This window comes from Macrobrachium nipponense, chromosome 38 (assembly GCF_015104395.2).
Source record: "Macrobrachium nipponense isolate FS-2020 chromosome 38, ASM1510439v2, whole genome shotgun sequence".
Taxonomy (NCBI): Eukaryota; Metazoa; Arthropoda; class Malacostraca; order Decapoda; family Palaemonidae; genus Macrobrachium; species Macrobrachium nipponense.
This window is the reverse complement of record NC_061098.1, coordinates 9,029,284-9,050,444: the sequence shown is the minus strand read 5'-3', so window position 1 is coordinate 9,050,444 and position 21,161 is coordinate 9,029,284. Positions and strand designations below refer to the sequence as shown.

At 44.4% G+C, this 21,161-nt stretch overlaps 1 pseudogene; it reads left to right on the top strand.

The window, feature by feature from the left end:
* LOC135209601 (endoribonuclease Dicer-like) overlaps positions 1-20,899 on the top strand; it is a 38,476-nt pseudogene extending 17,577 nt beyond the window's left edge.
* The last annotated feature ends 262 nt before the right edge of the window (positions 20,900-21,161 follow it).

Genomic DNA, 21,161 nt, shown 5'->3' with positions numbered 1-21,161 from the left:
CGCAGGACGCAGTAACTCCTGAGATCCAGAGGAACTTTGCCGAGGTAATTGCGCTGATTCGTCAGCACAACAAGACCTCGGGGAAGGATCGCCGCTCCCACCATCCGAGCCCACGTCCCGGCTCGAGTCGTTCTGGGGCCCGAAGAGGGAACCCAGACCGACGGTGGGTTTGCCGCGTTCCGAGCTTGCCGACTCAGTGCTGGACCAGTAGAATCTCTTGTCTCCGGGCAAGACGGTTCTCCTCAAGTCTGGCAGGTCGAGCAAGCTGCTTCCACCTCCTCTGCTGCGACAGCGGTGTTTTTACGTGCCATCTGAGGGACCCGATGCGCCCAAACAGGTGAACCCGGAGTTAGCCAGGCTGACTCCGGGTGTGTCTCTGCAGCAGCTCCTGTCCGAGAACCTATGGTTCTCGCAGCAAGAGGCAACTCGGCCTGGAATCGACTGCCATGGCAGCTTTCCAGGCCGTCTCCTGGTTAGATCTGTGGTCCCTCACAGTATCTAAGGTCGCAGCCAACTCCGGGGGAATTTCTCCCGAAGATGACTCGGCCTTTAGGAGACTTTGCCAGTCTGGGGGAAGAGCCATCTCCTTCCTTGCCCACCAGACGGTGAACCTGTGGGCCAACCTGGTTCTCCGACGTAGGGACGCTGTCCTTACTACAGGGTTTCCAGGGCGCTGGGCGTGAAGCGGCATTGGGACTACGACAACGGAACCTCTACGGAGTTCCACGTCTCTCTTCCCAGGAGAGATGGTGGACGCTGCGGTGGACAGACGGCGCACTGACGACAGTGACCGTCTGGTTCACCAGGCAGTCTCGAAGGCTTCTCTGGGCAGCCCTCGGACTGCGGCCAAGCCAAAGAGCTCGGCTAGCGCTTCCTCGGTGGCTAAGACGGTAGTCGCGTCGAAGCCCCGGGGAAAGACTCTGTCTTCTTCGACTTCTACAAAGGGGAGCCGTAACCAGCCCTCCTTCTCCCGAGGAGGCTCTGGGAAGAAGTCGAAGAAAGGGGGGAAACGCTAGGGACGGCGTTCCCCCTCACCTGCTGCCGGAAGTGGGGGGGTGCCTGGCCAGCCATTGGGCAACTTGGCAGCGCTACGGCGCCGAGACCTGGATTGTAGATGTCCTTCGGGAGGGATATCTATTACCCTTCGAACTCGGCCACCCCTCACTCCAACCCGGTCCAACAGCAGTCGTACGTTCCAGGGTCATCGAAGGACGTAGCATTGAGACAGGAGATCAAGACCATGCTGAGCAAGAGAGCTGTAGAAATCGTCACGGATCAGTCACCGGGCTTTTACAGTCGACTCTTCCTGGTGGAAAAGTCTACGGGAGGCTGGCGCCCGGTGATAGATCTCTCTCCCCTGAACCGGTTTGTTCGCCAGACCCGGTTCACGATGGAGACGGCACGTTCCGTGCTCGACTCCATCAGGGAGAAACGATTTCATGCTTTCAGTGGACTTGAAGGATGCGTATTTCCAAATACCCATTCATCAGTCCTCCAGAAAGTACCTCCGCTTTATTCCTCGACGGGACGGTGTACCAGTTCAGGGCACTTTGCTTCGGTCTCTCAACCGCCCCACAGGTGTTCACGCGAGTGTTCACTCTGGTGTCTGCTTGGGCCCATTCGCACGGGATACGTCTGATGAGGTATCTCGACGATTGGTTAGTCCTGGTGAGCTCCCGCTCGCAGTTGCTACAGGACAGGGATCGACTGCTCGAGTTCTGTCGCGATCTGGGGATCGTTGTGAACTTCGAAAAGTCCGATCTCGAGCCCAAGCAGAGGATGAAGTACCTGGGTATGCTGATCGACACGGTAGCAGGGCGAGTCTTCCCCGCAGACTCGCGGATCAGCAGATTCAGGGAGGCAGCCAAAACCAGTTCCTGTCTCGGCAGGAACAGGTAGCTCAGCGATGGCAAGTCGTGATCGGACACCTGTCGTCACTCGAGAAGTTAGTCCCTCACGGGCGTCTTCACCTGCGGTCTCTCCAATGGTGGAGACTAAAGGAGAGTTGGTCTCAGGCAACGGATCCCCAAGCTTTCCAGTGTCAACTGACACCGGAGGTGAGGCAGGACCTAGCCTGGTGGCTGGACGACAGGAACCTCTTAAGAGGAGTGCCTCTGCGCACTCCCCCCCCGGACATGCAGCTGTTCTCAGACGCATCGACCGAGGGATGGGGCGCACACCTGGAGGAGTTGCTGACTTCAGGAGTGACGAGAACGACAAGCACCTTCACATCAATGTACTGGAACTCAAGGCAGCATTCCTCGGCTCCAAGAGTTCCAGGACCGCTGATGGGACACTCAGTGGTGTTGATGTGCGACAACACCACGGTAGTGGCCTACGTCAACAAACAGGGGGGCTAGTGTCTCTCCCGTTGTACCAGTTGACTCGGCAGGTGCACGAGTGGGCCGAGGCACACTCAATAGAGCTGTCGGCACGCTACTTATTCCAGGGAAGAGGAATGTAGTAGCAGACACGCTCAGCCGTCTGGGATCAGGTGATAGGGACCGAGTGGTCTCTACACCAGGACGTGGCGGAAAGGCTCTTCGACCTGTGGGGGCGACCAGTCGGGTGGGAATCTGTTCGCCACCCGGCACAACAGAAAGCTTCAGGTTTCTTCTCAGCCGTGCCGGACCCATGGGCAGCTGCAGAGGACGCTCTTCAACACCCGTGGGACAACCTCTTCGTCTATGCCTTTCCCCCGTTCAGCCTGATTCGCAAGGTGATCAGTCGAGCACTGGTCACCCCGAATCTCAGGATGATCTGGTGGCTCCCAAATGGCCAACAGGCCATTTGGTATCCGGACCTGCGGGCTTTCTCGCAGGGAGAAACCGAGAGAGATTCCCCCTTGGGCACAACCTTCTCGCCCAGCCACACGTCGAGCGGTACCACCGAGCAGTCCAGTCCATACGACTTCACGGCTGGCTGTTATCCACCATCTCTTGCGAACGAGAGGCTTTTCTCGTAGCGCAGCAACAGAGATGGCTGGAAACGTCCGTCAGTCCTCTGCAGCTGTGTACCAGGGGAAGTGGGCCGTCTTCTGTGGTTTGGTGTCGTAGACGGGGTCTATCTCCTCTCAGAGCCACTCTTCAGCAGGTAGCGGATTTCCTCGTGTTTCTTCGCCGAGAGAAGCTCCTCTCAGTACCCACAGTTAAAGGATATAGAGCAGCACTGGCGCTCGTCCTAAAACTGAGGGGACTGGACATCTCGAATTCGTTCGAGATATCCTTGCTAATGAGGAGCTTCGAAAGGTCTTGACCACCACCCAGGGAACTCATGGCCCCCTGCGTGGGATGTGACTCTCGTCCTTAGGAGTTTGACTCGAACGCCGTTCGAGCCACTCCGAGAGTCGTCAGACAGGGATCTGACCCTCAAGACCCTCTTCTTGCTGCCCTGGCATCGGCGAAGAGAGTAGGGGAACTTCATGGTCTTTCCTATGATGTACGACACTCCAGGGGATGGGGATCTGTGACGCTCGATTTCGTCCCGAACTTCGTTGCGAAGACTCAGAAACCGTCGGTCCCTGACGACAGGTTCGAGTCCTTCACGATTCCCTCCCTAATGGACTTCACCGATAATGATGCGGATGAGATGCTGCTTTGTCCTGTGAGGGCGCTACGGCGCTATCTGAAGAAAACTCGACACCTCAGGCCTGAGTGTCGACGCCTCTTCGTTAGCACCGGGGTAACCAAGAAAGAAGTATCCAAGAACACTCTTTCATTCTGGCTGCGTGAGGTCATCAGGAGGGCGTATGAGGCTGATGGTAGTGACGACATCCGTTACGTCCCGGTCCGAGGAGCTCACGAAGTCAGAAGTATTGGCCCCTCGTTGGCGTTTCGTAAGAACTTCTCCGTGGCGCAGGTCCTTGAAGGCAGGGGTCTGGCTTAACCAGACTACCTTTACGTCCTTTCTACCTTCGGGAATATTGCCCACAGGTCCTTGGATACCTTTTCCTTGGGACCCGTGGTGGCTGCTCAACAGTTGTGTAGCTAACCCAGACCCTCGCAGGCTGAAACAGCATCGAGTCCTGGTGTGACTGTGTGGATGGATGTGTGAGTGAGTGAGTGACTGGCTCCCTCTCCCCATCTTTTCCTCCTCCTCTACCTGTGGGCAGAGGGCCACGGTCGTCACTACGCTGGATGAGACGAGATGCAGGTGAGCTATATGACAGAGCCCCATCCTATCCCTTTCACTAGGGATAGGAGCAGAATATCCACCACTTCCTCCTACAAGGGGGGGGAAGTGGATGCCTACAAGAGTCAAACCCATGACTTTATATTTGCTCCTGTACAGGAACAAGTTCTTACATTGCTGGTACGAAGAGATACGCTTGCCTCTCTCTTAGTACTCGGTCCCAGAGTCTGACCATTGATCCTGCGGTGCACACCCCGATCAATTGGACAGAGGCTTGGATCCCTCCCTCGCTCTTACGACCAGGGAGACTTCCAAGGTTGGGCGAACACCAGTCTGTTCACAAAAGACTCAGATTCCTCCCACCAAGAAAGTGAGTCTTCCTATTGTAAAAGGACCGAAGGTTTGTATGCCGTGTCGGAACAAATGACAATTTGTCCAAAATTGCATTTTCATACAATCAACTTACCTGTCAGATATATACATAGCTAAGACTCCGTCGTCCCCGACAGAAATTCAAATTTCGCGCCACTCGCTACAGGTAGGTCAGGTGATCTACCGGCCTGCCCTGGGCGGCAGGACTAGGAACCATCCCCGTTTTCTATCATATTTTCTCTGTCGCCGGTGGTATCAACATTGTTGTTATTACCTCCTGACTTAAGATTCATTTTTCAACTATTTGATCAACGTTTTTTTCGGCTTTTGGTGACGTATTTGGATCGTGTTTTGGCATTCGCTACTGTGGACTGTTTTTGGAATAACTCTTTTGGATTTTTCTCAGTATGTCTGATTCTAATGTGAGTGTGAGAATGTGTGTGAATGTAGGCTGCAGGGTGAGGATACCGAAAGCTTCGGTTGATCCTCACACTGTATGCCGTAAATGTAGGGGGGTTCAGTGTTCTGCTATTAATACTTGTAAGGAATGCGAGGATTGAATGCAGAAGAGTGGAAGACTTTGACTTCTTATTTGAAGAAGTTAGAGAGGGATAGAGTTAGACGGCTGAAAGGTGTGAGTTCAAGGCCTATTGAGCCTTTCACGGATATTCTAATCCTACTGATGTAGATTCTCCCTATATATCTCATTCTCAGAAGTGCTTTTTCGGATTCGGCATCGGAAATCGCCAATCTGAAAGCTACTATTAGAGACATGAAGTCCAAGATGGCTGACTCCAAAGGTAAGGCTAGTGATAGTGAACATTTCAGTGAAGTGAGTTCTCTCAGTGTTGTGGAGGGGGCGTTTGATCGTCCCTGCGACGCTCCCAGGCCTAGACCTCTTCCAAGCTCCCATGCCCATATAGAAAGGAAAGTCGAAAAGCCTTCTAAAGGGAGGTTCGTGGGAATCCCCTAACGGTCAGACGTCCCTTCAGCTAGCTCTGCTTCATGGCAGGCGGCTCAAGGGCGCTACAGAAAAAGCGTCCTTCGTGAGTGTTTCTCGTCCTCTCCCTCTCCCTCACCTAAACGAGGGTGGAAGGAGTCGAACTTATCGAGACCGCTGAAGCGTCATATGAAGCCCGACATAGACTCGAGCCCAGAGCGCTTCTCAGATGACGCTCCGTCTGCTATTAAGAAAGCGAAGGTGGCGTCAGCGTCACCTGACGCTTGTGCGGAAGTACCCCCTTCATTCTTCTACCCCAAAAAAAAAAAAAAACCCCGAGTGATGACGAAAGGCGTCATGCACTAGACGTGGGAGAAGCGTCAAGAAAGATAATTATGGCAGTTCAGGAACAACTGTCATCTCTTGTGGGAGTTTTAGCGCCCCGTCGGAAGGACGTGACGCTTCCAATTAAGAAGTCTCGTCCTCTCTCACCTGCTCGAAGAGAAGCGTCAGACAGACGTGAAACTGCTGAACGTCTTGCAGAAACTTCGAGTTCGAGAGCTAGATCGGGGGCTTACGAGAGTTTCGTAAAGCCAGAGAAACGCAAGACGTCTTTTAGAAGTGAAGCGTCATTGAAAGCGGATCTTAGACGTGACGCTCCGTCCAATATTGCGACGCCGAGTAGGACGCCTTTAGAGAGCGGAGCGTCTTCCAGACGCGAAGCGTCATCAAGACGTCAGCAAGAGACGTCAGCCATGACGCTCGGAGAACGGGAAGCGTCATACAAGGCGTCTTCTAAAGTTCAAGAGAAGCCGGAGCTTGTGACGCCTTCCAAGTCTTTTAAAGCGGGGAAGAGGAAAGAGTATCATTCCCTTAGCCCCTCTCCTATTAGGAGTTTGTCTCCTCCAGAAGAGGAAAGTTCAGAAAGGAGAACGGAGACTCAGATAGATCCCGAGTTGGAGGAAAACTCGGATGATGAAGATCATGGAAGAGAGGGTCTGTCCAACTATAAGGTTTTGACTACCCTGCTTCTTGAGGAGTATGGAGACGAGTTGACTCCTGCTGCTCCTCCTTCTCCGCGCTCGCTCTTTTCCAGTGCTAAGACGAAGAAGCCCTCGTCTTTTCTAAATATGAAACCCACCATCTCGATGAAGCGGGCATTACACGCCTTAGACTCATGGATGAAGTCTAAGAAAGACTTAGTCAGGACAGTCTTTTGCATGCCTCCAGCAAGATTAGCTGGGAAAAGAGGCATATGGTATAAGACGGGAGAGAATATGGGTATCGCTCTCCCTTCTACAACAGAGGCAGATTTTTCGACTTTGGTTGACGCTTCAAGGCGTCCAAGTCTCAATTCTGCACGCATTACATGGGGTATTTCAGAACTGGATCATCTCCTCAAGGGACTCTTTCATGTATTGGAAGTCTTCAACTTCTTAGATTGGTCCCTTGGGGTGATGTCCAAGAAAGCCCATGATTCAGAAGGAATCGAACCTGAAGCCCTGTTATGCATTTTGTCTTGCATTGACAAAGCGGTACAGGATGGATCTTTTGAAATCTCTTCATTATTTGGAGCAGGTCTTTTAAAGAAAAGGACGGTGTATGGCGCCTTCTTAACAAAGACAGTCTCGCATGCTCAGAGGGGGCAACCTCTACTGTATGCGCCTCTTTCTGACTTTTTGTTCCCTTCTCAGTTAGTGAAGGACGTTGCTCACTCTTTAACTGAGAAGGCGACTCAGGATCTTCTTGACGCAGTTGGCTAGGAAGAAGAAACCTGTTTCTACATATGACAAGAAAGGACCTAGTACATCATTGCAGCCCTTTCGAGGTGGTCCGACCTCCAGACCTCCCGCAAGAAGGAAGGCTCCGGAGAAGAGAGGTAGGTCTGCCTTTCGTCCCTTTAAAAAGGGAAAATGAAACATCTCTCCTCCAAGCACCAGTAGGTGCCAGGCTCCTAGGATTCGTGGAGGCCTGGACACTGATAAACGCAGACGCGTTTGCATTGGCTATCATAAGGAAGGGATATCGTATCCCTTTCCTGAACGCTCCGGCCCCTCCCCTAACGTCAATACCAAGGGAACTATCAGCCAAGTACAAGGACCCTGTGCTGAGGGATACTCTTCTGATCGATGGTGGAACAATGTGGGACAAGAGAGCGATAGAACTAGTACTGGATCAAACTCCCCGGGGTTTTGTTACAATCGCCTTTTTCTAGTGGCGAAAGCCTCGGGAGGCTGGAGACCAGTACTGGACGTCAGCTCTCTGAACAAATTTGTTCAGAAGGAGAAGTTCTCCATGGAGACTTCTGCTTCAGTCCTAGCGTCATTACGACAAGGAGATTGGATGGTGTCTCTAGATCTCCAGGACGCCTACTTTCATGTCCCGATCCACCCTTCATCGAAGAAGTACCTCCGTTTCATGACGGGGGGAAGGATCTTTCAGTTCAGAGCCTTGTGTTTCGGCCTGTCCACAGCTCCTCAGGTCTTCACAAGCCTGATGAGGAATGTGGCGAGGTTTCTTCACCTCAAAGGAGTAAATATCTCTCTGTATCTGGACGACTGGCTCATCAGGGCCAGATCAGAGAGACAGTGCTTGGAGGACCTAATGTTAACTCTAGATTTGATCAAAGCGTTGGGATTGCTCGTGAACCTCGAGAAGTCTCAGCTGACCCCCAGACAAGACCTAGTCTATCTGGGGATTCGGATGGATTCTCGGGGTTTTCGAGTTTTTCCTTCGCAAGAGAGAATCGCAAAAGGTTTGCGTATAGTCTCTCTCTTCTTAGAGAAGAACAAACGTCAGCGAGGGAATGGTTGAGCCTTCTGGGGACGCTTTCCTCGCTACAACAATTCTTCCCTCTAGGAAGACTACATGTTCGTCCGCTTCAATTCTTCCTCAAGAGGTCTTGGAGCTGGAAAACCGGACAACTGTCAGACGTTTTTCCCATTCCAAGGGAGACAAAGTCACACCTACAATGGTGGTTGCTCCCTCTGGAAGAGAACAAAGGGATCTCTCTAAGAACACAGAACCCAGACCTAGTGTTGTTCTCCGACGCGTCGGAGAGAGGTTGGGGAGCGACATTAGGCTCAGAAGAGGTGTCAGGCACCTGGGAACCAGCACAGGTGACTTGGCACATAAACTGCAAGGAGCTTTTTTCGCCGTACATTCTGGCGTTGAAGAGTCTAGAACCTCTGGTATCAAACAAGGTAGTGCAAGTAAATGTGGACAACACCACCGCACTTGCCTACATTCGGAAACAGGGAGGGACGCACTCCTCGTTCCTTTACGAGCTGACGAGAGACCTATTACTTTGGACGTCTCACAGGAACATCTCCCTACTGACAAGGTTCGTACAGGGAGTAAAGAATGTGAGGGCGGACAGGCTCAGCAGGAGGAACCAGGTCCTTCATACAGAATGGACACTACACGAGGGAGTGTGTCTCGATCTCTGGTCTCTGTGGGGGACTCCTCATGTGGATCTCTTCGCAACATTCATTTCAAAAAGGCTCCCAGTGTTTTGCTCGGTCGTGGAAGATCCAAGAGCACTTATGGTAGACGCCTTCCTGCTAAATTGGTCTCGAGTAGACGTTTATGCTTTTCCCCCATTCAAAATCCTGGGGTTAGTAATGAAAAAGTTTGTTGCGTCAAAGGAGACGAGGATGACGTTAATAGCCCCCTTTTGGCCTGCCCAGGAATGGTTCACGGAGGTGGTAGAGTGGATCGTAGACTTTCCAAGATCCCTACCAAGAAGGACGGATCTTCTCAGACAACCACACTTCAAGAGGTACCATCAAAACCTCCCCGCTCTCGCTCTGACTGCCTTTCGACTATCGAAAGACTTGTCAGAGCGAGAGGCTTTTCTCGCGAAGTGGCAAGCGCGATCGCGAGAGCACGCAGAACCTCCACTACGAAAAGTATACCCATTCGAAGTGGGAGGTATTTAGAAGGTGGTGTAGATCCAAGAAGTGTCCTCCTCCTCTACCTCTATAGCGGAAATTGCTGATTTCTTGCTATTCCTGAGAGTAAAATCTCATCTAGCCGTATCCACAATAAAGGGATACAGAAGTATGCTCTCGGCTGTATTCAGGAACAGAGGTTTAGATCTGGCAAATAACAAAGATCTCCACGATCTCATAAGATCGTTTGAGACTTCAAAATCAAGGACCAGTACCTCCGAACTGGAACTGGACGTAGTCCTCAAATATCTGTCATCGGATAGATTCGAACCTCCTCATCTGGCATCTTTTAGAGACATAACTAGAAAATGCATATTCCTATTATCTTTAGCTACGGCAAAGAGAATTAGTGAATTACAAGCTCTGCAGGATAAAGTAGGATTCAAGGGAGACTCGGCTATTTGCTCGTTTAAGACCCTGTTTTTAGCGAAAAACGAGAATCCCACGAATCCCTGGCCTAAGTCATTCGAAGTCAAAGGAATGTCGAGTCTCGTAGGCAGAGAAGCAGAGAGGTCTCTATGCCCTGTTAGATCGCTGAAGTTCTACCTTCAGAGAAAGCGTCAGTTGGGAGGCTCTAGACAAGGTCTCTGGTGCGCGGTAAAAGACCCCACAAGACTGATGTCCAAGAATGCTCTGGCGTTCTTTGTAAGAAACGTCATTACAGACGCTCATAAGGTCTGTCCTGATGAACAGTTACAACTACTAAGAGTAAAAGCTCATGAAGTAAGAGCGGTAGCGACGTCTCTCTCGTTTTATAAGAATATGTCGCTTAAAAACATCATAGATACGACATATTGGAGATGCAACTCAGTATTTGCATCTCATTACTTGAAAGACGTGCGTGTGACGTATGAGAAGTGTTTTTCTCTAGGTCCTATCGTATCGGCAGATACGATTCTGGGTACGGGAGCCGACACCAATCCTTAAATGTATATACTGTTCTTCTTTTTGGATATGGTCGAGAGTCTCTTCGAACAATGGAGGACTTAGGCTCGCACGGGCGGCCGTCTATGTTGTTCAGTAAGAGAATTCTTGTCATATCCAATTAGTTGGGTATAATTTTTTTTTTGAAAATTATGTATGTGTGCGTAGTGGTTTTTGAGTTACGGTTGTTGTGACGAGTTCGGGGATAACTCGTAACAATCCTTAGTTCTAACATATGGTTAGGATCAGGTGGTCGGGATTGGTTGTGTGCTCCTTCATAAGGTGTATTGTCATATAAGTGGATCAGCACCCATTGACAAAGTCCTTTTAGGCTCTGCCGAGTAAGTGGGTAAGACCCATCGGCAGACCCACAAGAACTCTTGGCCATAGATCACATATCTCGCTAAAGTTTCTTGAGGTGATGCAGACTACTGGGCAAACACCCACGAAGTCTACCACCTATCAGGTAGGAACCAAGGTTTTATTTATACCTACAACATATGTTGTTTACCTGTCTATTCCCATATAGTAGCTGTCTCTTACCCTCCACCACCGAAGGGTGCCAATCAGCTATGTATATATCTGACAGGTAAGTGATTGTATGAAAAAAGGATATTGTTATGATACAATAAAGTTTCATACATACTTACCTGGCAGATATATACAATTAAAGGCCCACCCAGCCTCCCCGCAGGAGACAGGTGGAAGAGAGAAAATATGATAGAAAACGGGGATGGTTCCTAGTCCTGCCGCCCAGGGCAGGCCGGTAGATCACCTGACCTACCTGTAGCGAGTGGCGCGAAATTTGAATTTCTGTCGGGGACGACGGAGTCTTAGCTATGTATATATCCGCCAGGTAAGTATGTATGAAACTTTATTGTATCATAACAATATCATTTTTCCTAACTATACAAACCTGAGGTCCTTTTACACATAGTCCCACCTCATGCCACCCCTCACTCTGCAGTTTTTGCTTGGGCCAAAAGCAAAAGTGATTTGTTTACCTCCCAGTCGCGCGCTCGCGCGCCTGTCGGACAAGCAGTTAACTACCGAACCCCTTGTTCGAAAGCTTACGACCTATCCAGCTGCCGCTAGTACCTTCCTATTGTAAAAAAGGACCTCAGGTTTGTATAGTTAGGAAAAATGCAATTTTGGACAAATTGTCATATTTAATGTAAAAAAAAAAAAAAAAACTTTAACTTGATAGTAACCACAGTAATAAAGAAAAAAGAAAAATTAAAATAACAGCAATAAATGTAATAATGACAAAAACTGCAGATGACATCTTGCCAATACAGAGATTAAGTCCTTTAGGGGACAAAGGCCTCATTTTCCCATCTTGCCCACAATTTAGATCTTCTTGCTTCACTCCTTAGGATGCTTTGTATGAGCGAGTTGCTGCTGTTTCTCACTTGGGTTACCAGACTGGACATTGTTCGCCTAACAATGATTTTTAAATTGTCCAGGCGGTTTTCTATGAACATCTGTGTGGCGGAGTGGTAGCGTGGAGTGTTTGTGAGGTGTCTCAGAATGTCATTGTGCACAACAGTGATGCGTCTCATGGTTTCTCGGGTATAGTTCGACCAGAGGGAACACCCATAGATACTGTAGCAGTACGAGCGGAAGAGCAGCAGTTTCATGTCTCGGTGACAGAAAGCAAACCTCCTTGCGATCATGTTGCCAGCTGCACATAGTTTACGACGCCTCTGTTCAATGTCTGCCGTATCTTTTAGGTCATCGGTGATAATTTGACCCAAATACGGAAATTCGTGCACAATTTCCAGTCGATGTTTTCCGAGGAAAATTTGTGGTTCTGCAATATGCTTAAGCGATCTCGGGAGCAGCGACATGCACTGGGTCTTGGTTTCGTTGTAGATTGTATCAAATTCCTCTGCATATTGGCAGCAAGTGTCGATGAGTCGTTGGAGACCTTGCACTGATGGGGAAATCAGAACCATATCGTCGGCGTAACAGAGGTTGTTTATAGTTGTTTCATTGACGGTGCATCTGATTGGGAGTGAGTTCAGTTTGACATTCAAGGCATCTGTGTACGTATTTAGGGAGCCGAAGGTGTAAGGTAATACGTTACCCCATTTGACACAGAATTGCTGTGTGGAGAACCAGCAATGCAAAATGCCAATTAGATACAGGGGTGTGCCCCTTTTATGCAGCTTCAGGAAGAGCTTCAGGTAGTTAACTCTGTCAAATGCTTTTCTCACATCTACAAAATAAAGGAAAACAGGAGAGGCTGATGATAGGTAGTAATTCAGCAGTTCTTTCAGTATGTAGATGCAGGTGTCGGTTGAGTGGTTTGCTTTAAACCCGAACTGGTTGTCAGTGGTGTGTAGAAAGGGGAGAAGTCTCACCAGAAGAACAGACTCAAGTATCTTCGATGCGATCATTGTGATTGCAATCGGCCGGTAGTTGTCAGGGTCAGCTGCATCCTTTAGCTTGTTTTTGATTAATGGTATCAAGTGAACTAAGAGTAGGAGTCTGGAAGAAACTGGTGAATTATGCACGCATTGAATAGGGCAGCTAGCAAAATGGCAGAATTTGAAGGCCTCTGCAGGAAGACCATCACAGCCGGGCGATTTATTATTAGGTAGGCTGTTTATGGCATCACTGATGTTACCTGGCGTAATACGGTCTGCAAAATGAAATTGAATGTTGTCAGTAAGGAGGTTATCTACATCCCTTCGGGAATCTTGATCATTTATGCAATTCAGGATATTGTTGAAGTGATCACCCCACATATTTGCGATAGCTTCGTCTCCTACTGCTTCCCCTACTCTCTGTGATAGCTTTTTTAGTTTTGGGATTTAAGGACTGGATATCTTACCAAAGACGAGGATAATCACCAGAATCTAAGTTTCTAGACATTGCATTGGCTCTTGGCTGTTTTTCATTTAACCTGCAGTGCTTAAGAGCAAGTTTGAACTGCCCTCTCGCCTGTCTCATTAGTAATGCAGCTGCCCTTTTTAAACAAAATTGTTTAAACCTGTGAAAATAACTTTTTTTGATCATTAATACTGAACGATAATGTTTTTTTTTATGTTTAAGTAGTTCAAAACTGTTGGTAACTAATTTTGATAATTTCTCAAAATTTGGTTGGCTATAGATGCTCCCCATAAAAGGATTTATTGATTATTTTTCTCAGCAGCAGGACCATCAAGTGATTTCACAAAATTATCCATAGACCTATTAGAGATGTGTATATTTCTGGTGATAGAAGTTCACTCTCGACTTGGTTCGGAATTCGCGTAAAGCTATTGGTCCCATTGCTGAATAACTACTGGTTCCATGTGACGTAAAAACACCACACAAACAAACATAAACCCATTGAGTTTCTTGTGCCATGGCCTAATACTGGGCAGTTGCTTTTAAATTATATGGAATTAGACATTTATTAATTTGGCATAATAGACTAATTTCATATTTGTTGCATTTCAGTGGGCTGATGAACTTGAGGGACATGAAGTTATCATCATCACTGCACAGATATTTTTGGAATTGATTCTTCATGCAAGACTTCCTTGAGAAGAGTAAACTTACTAATTATGGATGAATGTCATCATGCTGTTGGAAGTCATCCAATGCGTGAAATTATGAGACAGTATGATGCCCTGAAAAGAACAGGAGTTGATGAATGTCCTAGAATTTTGGGCCTCACTGCCAGTGTCATAAATAAGAAGTGCAGGAAAGATGATGTATCCCGGAACATGCATGAATTAGAGAAGACAATGGATTGTGCCCTTGTCACTTCTGTAGATCACGAAGAGGTATTGAGATTTACTACTAGGCCAGATGAAAGACTAGTGATTTACAAGGATGTTCCATTGACACCTTACCAAGAAATGGTAGAAGCACAGCCAGTTAGATGGATTGAAGTGTGAAGTTGAGGAGCAGGAGGATCTAGATGATAAAGTGAAAAAATTTATTAGAAAAAGGATAGTGAAACATCAAGCACATAATGCGTTCATTGGGTGACTGGTTGTGTAGCCACGTGCTATATACTATGAAAAGGAAAGCTTAGAGGAGAGTGCTGCAGCTGAGGAAGTCCCTGTTATACGAGAGCTTTTAGGGAGGCTCCGGACAAGGTTTGAAGAATTACATGTTCAGTGTGTTTTAAGAGAAAAACTCATGGAAAACCAAAAGATCATGTCAGCCACCAAGTTTTAAGGCTTATTGAGATACTCACTGCCATTAAAAGTGATGAAGTGGCAGGGTTGATTTTTGTAGAGCGAAGAAACACTGCCAAAATCTTGTATGACTTCTTTCTTGAGTTGGCAAAGGCAAATGATGATTTGAATTTTATAAAGCCTCTTTATGTGGTTGGTGCTAACACTCGGCCAGGAATAGACTTGAAATTAGCTGAGCTTGAACTAAGAAAACAGAGAGAGACGTTGAAGAAATTCAGGGAAGGTCAAGCTAATTTTATAGTTTCAACAAGTGTGCTGGAGGAGGGAGTTGACATTCGAAAATGTAATGCAGTTATAAGATTTGATAAGCCTGCAAATTACAGAGCTTATGTTCAGTCTAGAGGAAGAGCTCGAGCTGTCCCATCAAAGTACATTTTAATGGTGAAGATGAGAGCACATGGGTTGTTCATAAATGACTTGGATGTTTACAGAGAAATAGAGAAAACTCTGTTAACATTGTGTCATAACCGAGACTTACCAACAGCGGAAGAAATCCAGAGACATTTTGATGAAGATGACGTATTGCCACCATATGAACCATATGGCCCACAGGGACCAAAAGTTACTGCAAATTCAGCCATTTCTCTTGTTAATCATTACATTGGAAAATTACCACAAGATAGATTCACAACATTGGCCCCTGAAGTACTATATGTGAATCGTCATGGCATGATACAAGCTGTCATTCTTTTGCCCACATGTTCAAATATGAAGGAGCAAATTAAAGGTAAGCCTCAAGAAAATAAAGATCTTGCTAAAAAGAGTGCTGCACTCGAGTTATGCAGAATTCTTCATCAAGTGGGAGAGTTAGATCACAAGCTTCGACCAACAGTTCCGACTGTTGAAATGTTGGCAGATGATTTGTTAGACTTGAAGTTAGAATCCAGTAAAGCCGGGGAACCAAATCTTGGAACAAAGAAACACAGGCAGATATATAAGAGAGAAGTACACAGTTCTTTGTGTCACAGTGAAGGAACCCCCTTTTATTTGTATTCTGTTGAGATACACCCCACAGGTGAAGATTCAAGAGAAATCACAGTAGATTCAGCTGAATCAGAGGATACTGTCGGAATAATGTGTAAGGAGGAACTTGTACATTGTCCGTTTAAACTGTATGGACCAAAAATCGGTGAAGTCATCATAACACTCAAGCTGTTAGACATAATTTGTGATGCTAGCACTGAGATGGTGAGGAAGGCTAACCATTTTCACAAGTTAGCATTAGAAAGTATATTGCCCATCAACAAGTCTTTGATGGAATTTGACCCAAAAGGGGTTGATAGTGGACTGTTCATTGTACCTTTAAGAGGCAGCTGTTTAAATGTTGGACTCATTGACCGCATGGCTCAACTTACCACTGTTAAGGAGAAAATTCCAGTAAGATCAGATCAGACATATGAATTTAACAGAAATTTGTTTGAAAATGCTGTTGTATTTCCTTTGTATGGGGATATGCATCAAATGCATTATGTTACAGATATCAAGGGGAATTTGAATCCTAGATCTGAGTTTCCAGAGTGTAAAATGTTATACGAGAACTATGAGGGTTACTTCTTAACAAAATATGATGCAAAAATTACCAATAGACTGCAGCCTTTAATCGCGGTCAAGCATTTACCAAAGGAGTTGAATTACCTGAAGAAAGTGCCTGTTAAAAAGAAAGGTAACAGAGATCCACCATATTTCATCCCAGAACTGTGTGGTATTTTACCCTTTCGGGCTTCACTGTGGTGGCAGTTGTCTTGTGTACCTTCAATACTATATCGACTAAACAGCTTTGGTGTGGCTCATAAATTAAGTGTAGACATTGGCGTCTCATCTAAACTGGACCTTGCCTCTATAACTGCTCAGTCTCTAGATTTCAGTTGGACTGAACATATTGCTCAGAGTACTCCATCTGATGTCAATTTAGCTGTTTGCACTTTCCCAGAAGAAAACAAATTATATATACCCTTTTATGCTTGCACATGCCTTGACCCTAATGGCAGCGAATGATGGATATAATTTGGAGAGATTAGAAGTTTTGGGGGATGCTTTTCTCAAGTATGTAGTTGGCGAATATGTTTACTTGAAGTTCCCAGATGACCATGAGGGTAAGCTTTCACCTCGACGAACATTACTGATTTGTAATAAAACACTCTTCCAGCTTGCTAAGAAGAAGGCAATCCCTGAGAAGATTCAGGCAATAAAGTTGCAGCCAGAGTAAATGGTATTCTTCCAGGTTTTGGTGTGAAGAAATTGGTTGAAAGAGAATTGCGCAAGATTGGATACCCTAATGATAAGTGGCATAAACTTCCGGTCCCAGAAACAATATCAGATTTGGAACAAGTAAGTAATTTTTGTGTGTTTTACTTATTAGTTAATTAAATTGTGCTATTATCAGTTTCTTGAAGTAGTATTAAGTATTAATATCTATAATTCATGTCTGTTTTGCAGTCCAGTATATGTGGTAAAGTGTAGAATTGAGATGTCAGTTAAGATAAAAAAGAAGACCCCTTTATTCAGTGTTTCACATTTTTTTTGTGCTGTCTTGTCCATGGTGTGATGCAGATACACATATGTATATAGGAACAAAATAAAAGATTTAATTTTAGTACAATCCAATTATTTTTTTTTTTTTTTTTTTTTCTGTAGACAGAATTGTTTTTTAGGGGTGATGCCAGTTAGCCATTAGTAATCCATATTTATCAATGAAAGAATTTCTACATTGGTTAAGAATAGATCCATTAATTGTTATTAGGCCTTATATGCATTGTAGTTGGTGGTTTATTTAGACCAGAAACCATTGAAAAGCTTCTTTTAAGTGATTTTAGACATAAGCACAATTTGGGGTGTGGCTACATTGCATTTTTAGGATCTTGATACATTAAAAAATATAGTAGTATTTATAAGTATCGATTGTCTAAATACATTTTATTTTGAGCGTGTTCTTTTGAATGATGCGTTCTCACATACATTTATGTTTAGGAAAATTTTTGTAGTGCTATTATATTTTAGCATGATGTCACTTCAAAATGAAAAGCATCATATTGAAGGTTGGAAGGACAAAGATAAGAGCCAAGAAGGTGATGAGAGAAGATTGAGTGATATGCACTGAAATCAACAGGAAATATAGTGATCAACACTGAAAAAATATAATGAGTGAAAAATTAATTTCCACTTGGTTCATGCCTACATAAGAAATAAATATTTTAATGTGCATCTTACTATCATAGAGAGCTGCCTTTCTTGGATAATGAGTGCCTCTGTAAACTGGTGGATGGGGTAGAATCTTTGCTGCTCAACTAAGGCAAAAACATCCGTAAAAGATGATGAAGGAAGTGAGCATCACTAGTAAAGGTAGCTTCAGGTTATTCTGTCTGCTTGCACCAGTAGCGAGATCATACAGTGCTCCTGTTTTCAGTCGTGATTTTTCTTGTCCTGTCCATATTATTCATAATGATGTCTGTGAAGTGATTGTATTAACACAGCATTTTAAAAAAAAGAGAGCTAATATTGCTGTGGCTCCATTCATCATTACTGCGTATGATGTGTGTATAATATGATACCTAATCGTTCAGGTACTTGTTCAGTTGGGTTGAAAAATCAATGTGTAAATTCAAACATACACTACCAGCAAGGTTAGGAAGAACTGAGGCAGGCAAGGATTTTCAATCTAACTGTTTATGCTGTCCAAGGCTTTTTAATACAACTGTTTTATGACCCTCCATTTGTTTGGCAAATGGGTAATCCATAAATAGGAGTTAGTTGCCTCTTTGAGACTTCATGACATTTGTAAAATTATGATCATCACGAGGCCTTTGTTTTACACATAAAGCAAGATCTGTACTTTGAATAGTCACCTTGAAGAGTGCAGCAGCAGCAGCAGCAGCCTGTAAACAATTTCTGTTAAAAGTCTAAACCAAATGGTATGAACAGTTAAGGTTGAATAATATTTCTGTAGTAGACAGAGATATTTCCATTACTAGTTTTTGTTTGCCTTTCTTCCCAATAAACTGTTGAACAGGAAATTTACAAATAAATCACTAGTTAAAGGGGGTATTCCCAGATGGTCTGCATCAGTTATTAGTTAATCTAGGTTTTTGTGAATCCTGGACCTTATACAAAATACTATTAGCTAAATGGTAGTGTGTGAAATATAAACACTTTCCAAGGAGTTCTAAGCAAAAGATATTGAATAGATTACCTAGTTAGCAAATGTGTATCACTTTATTTTGCTATGAAGTTCTGGCATTTTTTAGGTGATAGAAGAGCTGGAGGATGAAAGAAAATCATAATGGAGATAGGAGTGGGTACGCCTCCCACTAGAGCATCCTGTTTCAACCCATGGGAAGAGCATGAAGTATCTGACAAAAGTATTGCAGATTGCACTGAAGCTCTGATTGGTGCATATCTCTTGCAGTGTGGGGCAGATACAGCAAAGGACTTTTTACATTGGATAGGGATTGGTGTTCATCAGGTAAAAGCCTTGATTGTTTTGTATGTATTGTTCGAGTGCTTTTCAGAATTCTATTACTTTTGTTATAATGGCCAGTGCCTTGTCAGTTGTGAAAAATATAATTTAAGGGACTTTCCAACAGCCATATTTAAAGAAATTGTCAAAAATTAGTTTATACCTCAAGACAGTTTAGTATGCAAATAAACACATCATAGATAATTGTTACTCAAACAATGTTCAGAGATTTATAGAAAACATACCAGAGTGGTCTTGCTAAGAATAATGTGTTTAAGTATATTAACAACTTTGAGCACTGCTTTTATTGAGCAACAAAGTTTTGTATTACAAATGTCTTTAGTGAGTGTTTAATGTTATGGGTGTTAAACAACTTTGTCTCTGAAGTAGCAATTTTGATCATAAACTTCAGATTTTCTGTATAATGAAGTGTTCATACAGTCATCACAATATCAATTTTGGTTTGATATCAGAGAAAGTGGTAGAATGTGATCTGTACGCAGTAATAGGTGAGGTTGTCCTCCTTGCTCTTTCCTTCCTTCATTGGCTTTGGACTGTCTAAAGGTGGCAACTTTTGGGGTTTTTTTTTTTCTCCTTCAGTCAATTGGTTTGGGTTTCCTGTGAGCAATCCTTTCTGTGGAAATCACTTGTCACTGAAAAAGCATTTTAACTCTTTATGTTGGAGGCAGTGACTTTTCACTGGAACCCGGTTGTATGGTTTACTGAGGAAATTCTTTCAATAATGAATTTGTAAAGTTATGAAAATGAAGGTCAAGATGTGAACTTTTTAAATTATCTTTGAAACTCAAATGTTTCTGAAACAACTATTTCCCAAAAATAGTTTAGAAATGAGTCGATAAGCCAAGTATGTACTCATTCTATTAATTTTACTGAATTTATGCTGAGGAACAAGATTGCTGAAGTCTAGGCTAGGACTGAAATACATATAGTACTTAAAGAAATGAAAAATAATATTCAGGAAATGCACTCAAATTGCTCCTTTTTTTCAGTAACACAGCAGAGTCTTGCAAGCAAAACATTTTCTTTTCTTTTAAGAAATGAATTTTCAAACTATAGAAGAATTTTCAACTATTTCTATATAATTCTTAATTGAAAATGAATAAAATACAGATGCTATAAAGTATAGTTCTTATTATTAATAATGAGAGAGAGAGAGAGAGAGGAGAGAGAGATAGAGAGAGAGAGAGAGAGAGAGATAGAGAGAGAGAGAGAGAGAGAGAGAGAGAGAGAGATATGTGCGTGTGTGTGGTTTGTTTTATTGTCTCCGTATTATTTTTTGTTTGCTTGAACATTCTGAAAATTTTTAAATATATTGTAATGTGAGTGCTTCAAGCCTACTGTTACGTGTGCTCATCCTTATAACATATCTGACATAGTTACCTCTGAATTAAAAAATTACAGAAGTGTCAAACAATTTATTTGAAGTTAACACTCAAGTTACCTTTTCAGGAATATAGCTGTAATGGTTTCCATTATCATGTAGATGGTTTTAATGGTTTTTAGATGAAATTTTATGAGCGTTATGATACAGTTAACCAATTAGCCATGTTTACTTTCAACAGGGGCAAAATTTGTTGAAGGATGTATTGCCAATTAAGACTGCAATAATACAAGATAAATCATGGGCACTTAAAGAGATCACTGCTTTTTACAAGAAAGCCTGTCTTGACAGGCTTGAAGATACTATCCAATACAAATTTAAGGATAGAAGCTTCATTGTTCAAGCTGTCACTCATCCGTCATATATTCAGAACAGGGTAAGTTCCAATTAGTGTTAGTTTTGGTTTCTCATCCATAGAATGCCTTGGTCAGCCACATAATAAAAAGTTCCAAGATTTCCTTAGTGTGGATTTCAAATAAAAGCCCTATTTGTAGACTGTTGTAAACTGCCATGCACGAGTTGTTATTGTTATCAAGTAGTTTAACAAGACCACTGCATCACATTGACAGACTTTCATAGGGCTCCCCCATAAAAATTTTTTGTAAAATGAAATTTGAAAATTGAACAAGGTAAGGTTAAAGACTTTTCCTTTAGTTCAACATATATTAGCATTATTTTTTCTGGAAATGTTCCAAAAGACAAAGTCTCCCACCTGGCTGGCTGTTGTATCTGGACTCCATAGATCCCTGTAGTAATTCAAAGTCATTTCTTATATGACTAGTTTTAT